Genomic DNA, 12568 nt, shown 5'->3' with positions numbered 1-12568 from the left:
GACACGTACGGAAGCACCTGGTGTACAGCCTGGTACATAGGGACTCCATACTACATGGTTGTGTTCATTTGGATAGCAAGAAACAGTAGCTCAGAAGACTCGAAAGGAACCTTCTGAATTGTCCTCCATTTAAACAAGCCCCAGTATAAATAGCCTTGATGTCAGGAGCCTGCAGGTTGGGCTGTAAGACAGGTATCAGGGATCAGAGCCATGTATTCCCTCTACTTGGGGTCCTGACCAGCGGGCACACCAGGAGCCAGGGGTGGAGGAAGGTGTGGACAGAAGCCATGTGACAGCGGAAAGCAACAAGACCTGTTGATCACGCGCCTTCTGGTGGGCAGAAGTGGGCGAGTCCCCACAGCGGGGCCTGAACCCCGTGGGCAGCCTCGGAAAGTCAGTCTCGGGTCCCATTCTCCCAGGGCAAGAGGCCGCCCCGTGCGCTGTGGCTCCCCATAAACTAAAGGGCAAGGAGCGACAGGTGACCAGCTCCGTGGGGACAGCGCTGGGGGCGCTCTGGACCCAGAGGGCGCTCACGGGAGAAGAGCGGAACGCAGGGGAGGCCCGGCCTGAGCAGCCAGCGGGGAGGTCGGTTTCCGGCCTCAGTCACCACTGACACCCACCGGGCACTGCTGAGGATTGCGGCAGCCAGGGAAAAAGCCTTCGAGGGGAAAAGGAATCTTTCTGGAGATGTGAGGGGCTCATCTGGAAGGCAGGGAGGGGCTCGCAGCAGGAGAAGACGGGGAAGGGACCGAAAGGCTGAGAGGCGCTCAGACACGGCACACGTGTGCTCGGTCACCAAGGTGAACGCGACCAGTGCGGGACGGAAAGGCGAACGCCTCCCCCAGCTCACAGACCTCGTTGCTCTCGTCTTCTTACTTAATTCTACTTGCAATGCCCCGGGAGAACAAAAACACGGCCAACTAATCATGAGAGTCCGCCAGCTGCATTCATTCAAAACCTGTCAGAATCAGTACTGGGGTGCCCAACATGAAGTTTCTAAATTACTTCAGATTCATCACAATTTCGTATGCGCTCTTCTGTGCCTGGCACATCAAAGATTTTGCTATTTAAAAATTAACTTTGTTTTCCTGGGGGCATGGTTTAGCCCTCCGAAAAGGGTCCTTTGCTATCCGTCAGGTAAAAATCCATCCCACTCAGCAGGAGCGGTCCAAGCCAGGTCAGTTTTATACACTGGACTTTTCCTCCCTCTACTGAACATTATTATAAAATACCTTGAAAATCTAAATTAAACCAGTTTCTAGAAAAGCAGATATCAAGGATTAAAATAAAAATATCAAGGACAATGGCAAGCAACGGTATTGTAGAGTCGGCACATGTCACAGTTAGCTCCACATTAATTTTCAAAAGGAATTTAACACAATTTTCCCCATTCTAACTCAAAAAAATTAATTTCTATATATTGTCCTTGAGATCTGGATTGGGGATGAAAAGGAGAAAAGTATTCAAAGCATGAAGATTTGATATGAATTAATCAACCAAGAGTTCAAACACTGGGGCCTGAAGATTAAACTTTATAGTTTAGAAACCCAAGGACAGTGCTTTTTCTTACAAATACATATTACATCAAAAACATTGATATTGACATATGTCTCCTTTACAACATTCAAATGAGGAGACAATCTTTATAACAGCCCAGTCAGAAGCTACAAAGATGTTGGTTAAACATTTTTTTTAAGTCAAAGAGGGCTCAAAAGTAGAACAAGGTGGCTAGATCCTAGGGTTATCTGTATCCTAGACACAAAGGGAGCTTGTTCTCCACCCATTCTCGTTAAACCCACGGCAGATGAGATGTTTCAGTCTTAAAGACTGAGGCAGAGGAAGTTCTCATTGACCACGGAGTTTGGCACTCAGAAAGAACCGCTGAAAGCTTAGCCACTGCCACCCTGTCATTCCAGGAGAGAAGGTGGCCACCGAGACCAACCATCATCTCTGTCCAAGGCAGCCCACTGAAGCTGTCAGCCATCCCTTGAAAGCCCCGAGTCCAAAGGATAAGACATAACATGGGGTTTGCATTTAGCACCCTCTGTGCTGGTTTCCTCAGGCCCAAGAGAAGCGCTCAGTGAGGCTGACACATGGTTGGTCTACACTGCTGATGTGTGGTCAAGAGCTTACTCTGTGAAAGTTGCCTGCTCAGGCATCTAGAGATCATCTGTTTCAGAGAATTAGAGACCAGTGAGCAAAGTGTCCATGGAACCGGCCAGCCTTCACCACATTCAGAGGATGGACGGGAAGACCTGGAATCCACTACAGGCTGTGGTTTGGGTTGGGTTACCGTCCCACACAGTGAGCACGCTTTTCATTCATGCTGCACAGAGTCAGCTCGGTGGACTTGCCCTGGAAGGAATACCAGGAATGACTCACTCTGGGCTAGACATGGAGCCTTTGGGGTATGGTGACATTTTTCCCTCTGAACTCTTCTCAGTCCTCTATATAGCTTGATTGTAGACTATGCTCCTTTTACGTATTCCGTTAATGATTATTAGACACCTCCTGTGTGGTTTAACAGGGTTGGGGGAAATGTGTAAGATGCAATCTTTGCCAAAAGGATTACAAAGGGGAAGCTTACAGGAAACAACTAAAAGCACATGCCAAGTGTAATATTCTGTTCCTAAGCTTGAAGAGAAGGTCAACATGACTGTAGGCCTGGAAGCCTTAGAGAGTGGGCCTCTCTGCTGGTTGGAGCTTTCTAAACATTTCATTCCTTCATTGTTCTTATAAGTGGAATACAAATAAAACAATTTATTTACCCTGAAAATAGGATTTCCTACTTCTGGGAAGATGGAGTGCACATATTTTTCCTTATTCTTCCACTAGGTATAGCTAGAGACCATGGGCATGGTTTAGAGATGAAAAGAAGCTTAAGAAGACTCTGAAGGTGGGGAGCGGGGTAACTGGCCCTCGGGGCTTAGTGACCAGTGCTGCAGTGAGTGCACTGGTTTCTCTGGGCTCTTTTATCCCACAGTTGTGTCTGAGGAAACCAGCAACCCAGAAACATGACCTACTGGGCCCAGGAAGAAATGTTCTACCAAAAGCAATTAGACAATAATGCTCTGCTCCAGCCAAACGCCAAAGACGCTGTGGCCATGAGTACCCTGAGTTTCCCTCAGTGAGGCTGCCATGAGCACCCAGCACTCTTGCCCAAGTGGCTTCCAAAGAGGCAAAGTAGGGGCCCTGGTTTTGATCCCCACTGGCTGGTAGCAAAACCTCCTGGTGAGTGTGCACCTCATTTTATGAGACTGTGTCCCCAGGAAAAGGCACAGTGAATCTCTGCAGTATTCCTTACCACTGCATATAAATCTGCAATTATCTCAAAATAAAAGGTTAATTATAAAAACAGTAAAAGAATTGAGGTATTTTTTGATAGCTGGAGTGCTTCTATTGGAAAAGAAAATTTCACTTGTACTTCAAGAGTCATCTTAGAGCCAGCAGTTTGGACAGGCTCCTGTGGCCACATATTTTGGAACTTGAACACACAGAAGTTTATTCTCTTATAGCTCCAGAGGCCAGAGTCTGAAGTGTCATCTGGTGGGAAGCAGGATATCCAGATTCTGGGGGCTGAGCATCCCTTGGCTTGTGGCCACATCACCCCAGTCTTCTCATTTCCGTCTGCTTCATCTTCATCAGACCTTCTCGGGGTGTGTGGAATTCTTCTTTTGCCTCTGCCTCATAAAGATAGCGCTGATAGCATTGAGAGCCCATCTGGCAATTCGGGATATTCTCCTCGAATTTCTTAACTTCATCACACCTGCAGACTCTTTTTTCCAAATAAAGTTACATTTCTGTTTTCTGGGAAGTAAGACCTGATATCTTTGGTGGTCATTTTTCTGCCTACCACAGTGTACAAGCAGTCCACTGAATGAATGTGGTATGATTTATTTATAATCTACCATTGCAGAACACTTAGGGGGTTTTGGGTAGTCTACTATAAACATGAACGAGGATATATTTTTGCATTAGCACGTAGTTTTAGAGCACGTACCCTGCAAGAGCTTCCCTTCTGGTCACTGGAGACAGGGTGGGGAACAAAACAGGCTAAATCCCCTCCCCAACGTGGAGTTGATGTTCTGGTGGGAGAGACACAGGCAATGAACGAATGAGTGAGAGATACAGACAATAAGTGCTATGGAGGAAAATAAAGCCAGGAAAGAAGAGAGGAAACTATTGCAATTGAATTTTACTCCTGTTTTTATTGTTTTGGGTGCTTGGGATTGAGCCCAGGGCATTGCATATTGGCTAAGCCCCCCACCCCAGCACTATGCTACAACTGTTCATGAGGGGCAAGGGAGGGCCTTACTGACTGCAGGGGTGATAAACGAGCCCAGATCAGGCGATCGAGGAGGACTCAGGGTTTGGGGAGTGGGGAGGAAGATGCACACGTGAGGCACATCTCTCGGAACATGTCTCTGCTGCTTTCTGGGGGAGATCAGTGCAGTGCGATTGCTGAGGCTGTTCCCTTTCTTTACCACACACAGTACTTTCAGTGTCCTCTGCCTCTTTCAGTCTGAGGGGAGAGCGTGGAGGAGGCACCTGGGTGGAGGTCGGACTCCTGGACAGTGATTGGGGAGGATGGAGGGGCCCCGACACAGTCATGCACCCACAGCGATGCTCTGGTGGACAGAGGACACACGGACAGTGTGCACGCACAGCCGAGGCTGCAGTGGGCCCTGGCACCCAGGTTGTGTGGACACTCTGTGGTGGCCCGGTCACAGGAAATCACCACCTGGGACGTGCTCAGCACACCCTTCAGTGAGGCCTGACTGGGAGCTGTGAGCCTGTCCTGTTCACCAAAAGGTGCCTCCCAACACGAGCAAACCAGGAGCCCAAGTTAGTCTGCAGTAACTTTGAACAGAGGATTTACTTCAGAGTACACGGGCACAGCCCCAGGACTGACCTACACCGTTCATGGCCTTTATCTAGGGTAAATTCCTACAAGCAGAAGGACGCTTTCAGTCTTGACTTACAGTATCCAATCTCCCCCTCCCTAGGAAGGCAGTGAATGTACACCCCGACAAACCCTTGTCCCTCACAGGTGGTGGCCGCTGAGCACCAGCACCCTCGCATCTGTCAGGATGGTGCGGGAAGAACGATTTCTCAACAGCTCGTGAAACACTCACATCCTGGAAATGCAGGGGGAAGTGGCTTCCCTACTTTTATTGGCAGCTTATATTTTCTCTTTAGCTAACTGTCTGTTCGTGTCCTTTGCCCTTTTTTCTATTGGAATATGCATCTCTCCTTATTGAGTTTGTGGGAACCATTTCCGTTTTCAGGATATCTTGCTTTGTCTGTAAGTGCTGCAAGTAGGTTTCCCAGTACGTTGTCTGAGGTCCTCAGGTGCATTTGGCAGAAAGTGGCTGGCTTGTGCCCGCAGAAAATGGGGGAGTCTGAGGGGACACTTGGTAGACCACAGAACCACTGGGAAAACTAGGGAAGGGGACCCTGCAGGCAGAAGGGCAGCAAGGGAAGCCAGGCAGACCAACAGACCCAGACAGCAGCAATAGAACCACCTGGTGAGCACCCTGCTGGCACCGCACAGGGCACTGAAGGCCTCTCCCGGCACCGTGGCCCAGGCTGGCCCCTGGGACTTGCCGGTGGACTCTGCTCTGTCCCTGACTCGGGGTCCCCGGCCACAGCATGTGCATGTGTCATAGTTGCCTCAGGGTCAGAGAGCCGAGGAAGCACTATCTGCAAGTTTCATCCATTCACATGGTGGAGAATTTCCTGTATGTGAGAGGAGGAGGTCAAAGACTAGGCAGGGGGCGGGGAGAGAAACAGGGAAGGAAGAGAAGAGAGAGAGAGAGAGAGAGAGACAGAGAGACAGATAAACAGAGAGACTCTGAACAGCTCATTCTGTAATTTTTAATTTTGTGGATAGTACACGTGTTAGCCAGCTTTCTTGTCAATGAGACACAATGCCTAGCATCCACAGCTTAAAGCGGAAGGTTTGATTTGCTCTGTTTCAGTCTGCGGCTGGCTGCTCCAAGCAGGAGCATCATGCTGGAAGGGTGTGGCAGAGCAGAGCTGCTCAGCCCATGGCGGAGGGAAGCGGAAAAGAGAAATGGTGCCAGAGAGGAAGGGTGGGGGACCAGACATGGCCCCGAAGACTGTGGCTCCATGCTCCAGACACCCAGAGGTGCACTCCACCAGTCCCTGGGCCGAGCCCAAAGCCAGTCGAGTTGACCCCCACCCCCACCCTCCCAGTACATTTCAGCTGTGTAGAGAATTTACTTTTTTGATGAGTATAGTCTGAAAATATTTTCCTTTAGGATTTCTGATCTTTGCAACTCAGCAGTGACCTTTACCCTGCCTTGCCTTCCTGCACCCTGACAGCTGAACCAACCAGGCCCTTCTTTTCACTCTTTGAAGAGTTTCTGGTCTTGTCTGAAGGGTTACAGACTGCCCTTCAAGTGGTTGGGCACCTCTGGTGTCCTAGCCTGCCCATTACCTCTCAAGAAGCCTAGCAGCCTGCCTGGTAGACAGGACACCCTTTCTGACCTGTTCAACGACTGTGTTTTCATCACTAAGGAGGCCCCCAACTCTCCCAACACCTTAGGTGTATTTTATTTCTAAACTAATTTCAATCAGCCTAGGATTGTGGAATACTTGACATTTGGATATCTTAGGTATTAAATTGTAGAGCATCCAGTTACTCACTTTCATGTGGGAAGCCTGGGTTCAGGGGGACAGTGCAGTCTTCGGGCCTCCTTGAGGACCGTCTGCTGGCCTTGGAAGGCAGTCACCTTCACTCTTCTCTCCACACAGTGGGAGGCTTGTGTGCTCCTGTCGAATAACTCACACTGCTGAGTGCTGGTCCTGAGGAACCTGAGGAATCTGGAGGATTCTCTGCCTCCTGTACTTCCAGAAAGCCCAAGCATGGGCTCCCCAAACCCGGCCGCCCCTCCTGACTCAGCCTTGGGAAGAAAATTGTGAAGATGGTGTGGCCTCACTGCCTTACACCAGGCTGCTCCTTTCCAAGAGAAACCCACCAACCACCAGGAACAGAGCTTGGGCCAGGGCTGTGCGTGGAGGAGCTGGAGCCTGGATGTGGGATATGCAGTGCAGACAAACTGGAGGCTTGGAGACAAGAGTCTCCATGGTTAACGAAGCGGTCCTGGGTAGAGAGCCCTGAAGCTGGGTGATGGCTCAGGCCTGCTGGCCAAGGGCTCGGGGCAGGGATTCAGCCTCCCGTCTATGGTGAGGACCAAGAGGCCCTAAAGGTCGTCACCGCAGACATCACAGACCACGCGTTCCAGAGACTCGGTCCGTGGGCTGGAGGCTGAGGGAGGAAGGAAGGAGAAGTCCACGGTGGGGAAAGTCAGTGCGTGTGGCCCTGGGCTCAAATCTCCATTCTGGCCCCCATTATCTGCCACCTGGGCCAGCCTTTCTGTGCCTCAGTTTCCTCATCTGTAAAATGAGAATGATGATAATGCTCTGCTCCGTGGTATTTAGGAGAAGTATGTGAGTTGAGGTGTGTAAATGATCAGGATAAAGAAGGGGTCATAAAAGGCTACTTCCTGTTAATTTTACTTTCTATAATTTTATTTTATTAGTCCATGTTTGCAATCCATAATGTTTGTAATCCATAATGTTTGTAATCCTTGTGTGCAGTGGGCATGTGTACTTAACACGTCTTAATTCCTTTTCCAACCCTTTCCTCCTTCCCATCTCCTCTCCCTCCATCTCTTGATCCCTTCCCATTTGACAAGGATCTACCTCCCTACTTCCTATTATCTTTTATTTTGCTCTTTATTTGTAATTTGGGTTTCTGATACAAGAGAATCCATGTGATATTGAAGCTGTGTGTCTGCTTTATTTCACTTTACATTATGGTTGCAAGGTGCATCCATTTTCCTACAAATGACTCAAGCTTATCTTTCTACATGGCAGAGTAGTGCTCCATGGTGTGTAAACACCATGTTTTCTTTATCCATTCACCTGTTGATGGACACACAAGCTGCCTCCAAGATTTAGCTATTATGAATTGTGCTGCTCTAAACATGGATGTGCGTGATGTCTAACTCTTTTGGAAAGATTTCTAGAAGGGGAATGGTTGCTCGAATGGAATTTCTAGTTCTAGTTTTGGGAGGAGTCTCCACAGATGTCGATAGTGGTTTTCCTAGTTTATATTCTCATTTGCCATATAGAAGGGTTCCTTTTGCCCTTAATGCCTCACCAGCATTTGTTGTTATTTGACTTCTTTCTGAGATAAGGTGGAATCTGTGTTTTTAAATTTGTATTTATCTAATGGCCAGTGATGTTGAACAATTTTTGTGCATTTATTGGTTGCTTGTACTTCCTCTGTGAAGTGTCTATTCATTTCTATTGCCCATTTTTTCATTGGGTCTTTTAATTCGGGGGATCTAATTTTTTTGAGTTCTTTATATACTCTAGATATTAGTCCTCTGTCCAAAGAGTAGCTGCCAAAGATCTTTTTCCCATTGTGTAGATTCTATCTTCATTCTTTTGGTTGTTTCTTTGCTGGGCAGAAGCTTTTTGTTCTTGGCAGAACCAATGTAGTCAAAATGGCCATACTTCTAAGACATAAATTTTATTATGATTAGAACTGCCTTAAACAGTCACAGCAGAGATGCCTCGATATCCTAGTCTGGATACAGAGTCATAGGGCAGTTGTTTTCCCCGGCTCCCTCTGATAAGCACAGGACTGCTCATAGGTTTGGGCATCTTATAGTTGGGGCTGGATGGTGGAGCGGCTGCAGAGCATGGAGGTGGGCACTCCTCGTGGAGGCAGAGGGACAGGAGCTGTTTCCTCCCGGCGACCTATGCGTGATTGTGGTGCTGTCTGGGCTATCTGAAGCCTTTGCAGAGATGTGAGTGACAGAAGGCATCAGGAAGACCCTTCGCCGCCCTTCAGGGCTGCCATGGCTTGGCGCCCCTGACTCTCTAGGGCACACAGTGGCCAAGAGAGAGGGGGACATACTGGTCCTCCTGGTGGACCTGCAGATCACCCTAGGGCGGTTCACAGTCAAAGACAGAGCATGGACACAGACAGACCAAACATGGCTCTCACGCAGAGCGATCACAGTTATGCCTAGGCTGCAGTCTCAGGCAGGTGAGTCTGGGCCGCGCTCCATGCGTGCAGGCGGTGTGCGCACCTGGAGGCCCCTGCAGAGGCCTGCAGACAGATATGTCCTCCTAGGGCTCCCGGTTTCTGGGAGAGGAAGCAGGTTTGGGGATGGGAAGCTGACTGAGCTCACACGGCCAGCAAGTGGCGGACCTGGAAGCCCGGCTGCTATCGGATAGCCCAGCCTGAGCATCTGAGAAAAGGAGACAGAATGCTTTGGGGTTACTTTCTTGGAGGAGTCGCTGCCTCTTTGACAGAAGTGACATATGTGCCCCAGCTCCCTTTCTTGGGGAGCTGACACCAACTCGAGACGTTCGCCACCGCCCCAGGCAGCATCTGTTTTGATTCTCCCAGGACGTGGACTGGCTTGGCAGGAACTCTCTGTGGGAGAAGCCAAACTTCCCTGTAGCTTCAGGTCAGGGATCACAAAACCCTTTCAACAAGATCCCTCAGGCCCAGGCCCCTAAAACTATGTAATAAATTTACCATCAAAACAGTCTCACTTGTTCCCTCTGAGACCATTATGCTACAAACAAAGGTAACACGATATTCCAATAAATATTTCTCCTGTGAAGTCATTAGGGCTTTTTTCCCCCTCCTACACTAAACTGTGTTCTTCAAATTTAATATAATTTCATAGTTCCTCTAAATCATTCACGGATATGTATGCAACGTTCAAATGTTCTACATCCTGTCATTTGAATAAGAAAGATTATTAAAGTTTTGGCTGTGTCTAAAATGCAAAAGCACTTTACTGTGTTTATTATTAAAAAATGCCATAATAAAATATTTTAGAATGTTACAGCAATTATCTTTTCATTGCACAAACCTGTATTGTTGACTATGCCACATTAAAATGTTCAATCACTATTTTAATATCAAATTGCAGAGAGACAGCAAGAGAAAGAGAGAGAGACAGAGAGGAGAAACTGCTAAAATTATTCTCTGTGCAGTGGATTTCTCTGCAGCATTCTGGGTAGTTGTACATGTGGCTGTCATGGATGAGAGCTGCTGGATTATACAGGAAACACCACAGATTCTGGAAGTTTCAGAGTTGAAATAAAGAATGTGCATTTCTTCATCATTTTTAGAAACTGACATAATTAGCCATTTTTCTGGGTCCCCAAATCCCAGCCTGCAGGGCAGCCACGGGATCCACCACACCCAGGCAGCAGCTGGGTTCGCACAAGTGCATTGATTCACAGAGACCGCTGTGCAGCCATGTGCTGTGGGCACAGACGTGGCGAGCTCCTCTGTCCCTGCCCGGCCTCCATGTCAGGCGTGGGGTGGTGGAGGGGAGGAAAAGACCTCAGGCTGTCCCATTAGACAATTAGACATGAAAGGCCCGTTTTTAAAGGCTTTCACGGGGAGACTACCAGAGGAGCTCCACACTGGGTCAATGACCCACTTCTAGGCTCTTCTAATCCCGCGGCCTTGTTATCTATGAGGTTTCTGAAAATGAGCTTGTTATCCTCAAAACTGAACCTCGTCTGGACAGCACCGCATGGCTATGCCATAGACAACTGCACCTTCGTGGGGATTTCAGTCGGAAGTGAGTCACCTTGTGGGTGCTTGCTAAACATCCGACTGGCTCATGTGGGTGTGGTTTACACGGATACCTCAGAGGAGCTGTAAGGGTTGCTCCAAATCAAAGCCCTAAATTCTGAAAGAATTTTACTTTGTATGAAAATGGATTGATAGTAAAGAAGCGACTCACGGAAACAGAAACACTCTCTGTGGATGGGAATGTAGCTGTGCGGCTACTATGAACGACTGAGCGAAAACAATCTCATTTCCAGTTACTCATTCAAAGACTAGAAGCCAGGATATCAAAGAACTATTACCGCTCCCATGTTCACTGCAGCATTGCTGATAGTAGCTACGCTGTTCATCAACAGGACATACGGTATGGATAGATGGTACCATAGAACAGCAATGGGAACCTTTTAGAGATCAAGTGCCCAAACTACCACCCAAAACCCACTTATTTATCACAAAGTGCCAACACTGCAATGAAGCCTCAAAATCTGATGTGCAGCTGCTGGGGAGACTTGGCTCATGTGCTGAAAGAGAGGGCTCTGTGTGCCCGCTGTAGCACATGCACCCTGGGTTGCCACCCCTGCCATAGAACGAGTGGAAATTCTGCAATACACAATGACATGAATGGGATGTGAGGACATTAAGTGAAATGAGCCAGATACAGACACATAAGTACTGTGTGATTCTACTCGTAGCAGGTGTCAAAAAATCATCAAATTCACAAAATCGAAGGCTGAAATTTTGGATATCTGGGACTTGGAGGAAGAGAAAAATGAACAGTTATCAATCAACAGCCATAAAGTTTGTCTTAATTATTTTCTCACCATGGAGACATAGTACCTGACACCACAATTTAATGGAGGAGAGCTTTATGTGGCTCATTTCAGTCCACGGTCAGCAGGCTCCAAAGAAGAAACAGCATGGCAGAGGGGCTGGTGGAGGACAAAGCTGCTCATCTCATGGCAGTCAAGAGGCAGAGAGCGAAGAGAGGAGCCAGGAAGGAGACAGACCCTTCCAGGCCACTCCCCCAGGGACTCTCCTCTAACCAGACCCCACCTCCTAACAGCACATTTAGCTGTAACTATCAGTGGGCGAATCCACCCATGAGTACTGTGCCACGTGATCCAACAAAAGGTCCCGCTCTGAGCGCTGAGGCTTTGGGGAGACATCCAGATATAAACCCTGAGAAAGTTTCAGCTAAGGAAATGAATACATTCTAGAGATCTGCTATACGGCGCGGAGCCTATTGTCAATAATGTGCACTTAAAGTTTATGAAGAGGGTAGACTTCATAGAAAGTATTCTTACCAAGAGTAAAAACAATTCATTCTCTCTCTCCATCTGCCTCCTCCTAATAACACACTTGCTTAGTTCATGGGTACCCTGGGCTCGACTCCTCGGGAGACAGGTGCAGTGAAGGAGGCACACAGGAGTTTTAGTGGGGTGCACTTCGACAGCAGAACTTGTCGGTGGGTTAGGAAAGCATGATGGGGCAGGAGATGTTGCAAGGACGCTTCAGCCAAGTCGGCTGGGGACATTAAAGGGGGTGGCCCCTAGATCTGTCTTGGAACTGAGGGCAGGGGCCTGGACACAGGACCTCTCATCAGCAGCTGCTGGAGGGACCACTTCTGGGGAGGGGGAAAGGACTCTCCGCAAGGAAGCTCCTTTGGATGAAGAGCAACTCCTGAGGTTCCTTGGTCAGACCCTGATGGCTGCAGAATAAAGCACCATGGTCTGGAAGGGGGGCCTGGGGGTCACCTCAGAGACCCACACACTGGCTGACACCACAGATTCCCATGCAAGTGCTAAACTGAGCTTTCTCTTAACAAGTTCAATTTTCCTCTCTTTGTTATCAGTATCACCATTTTCTTACTCAAGGTAGTAAAATAGGAGGAATCTTAAGAGTTCTAAAAATTGCCTGGGGCGATTT

This window comes from Heterocephalus glaber, unplaced genomic scaffold (assembly GCF_053883595.1).
Source record: "Heterocephalus glaber isolate CG9 unplaced genomic scaffold, H.glaber_assembly_v1.0 deba00001465, whole genome shotgun sequence".
NCBI lineage: Eukaryota > Metazoa > Chordata > Mammalia > Rodentia > Bathyergidae > Heterocephalus > Heterocephalus glaber.
Note: the sequence above shows the minus strand (reverse complement) of the source record.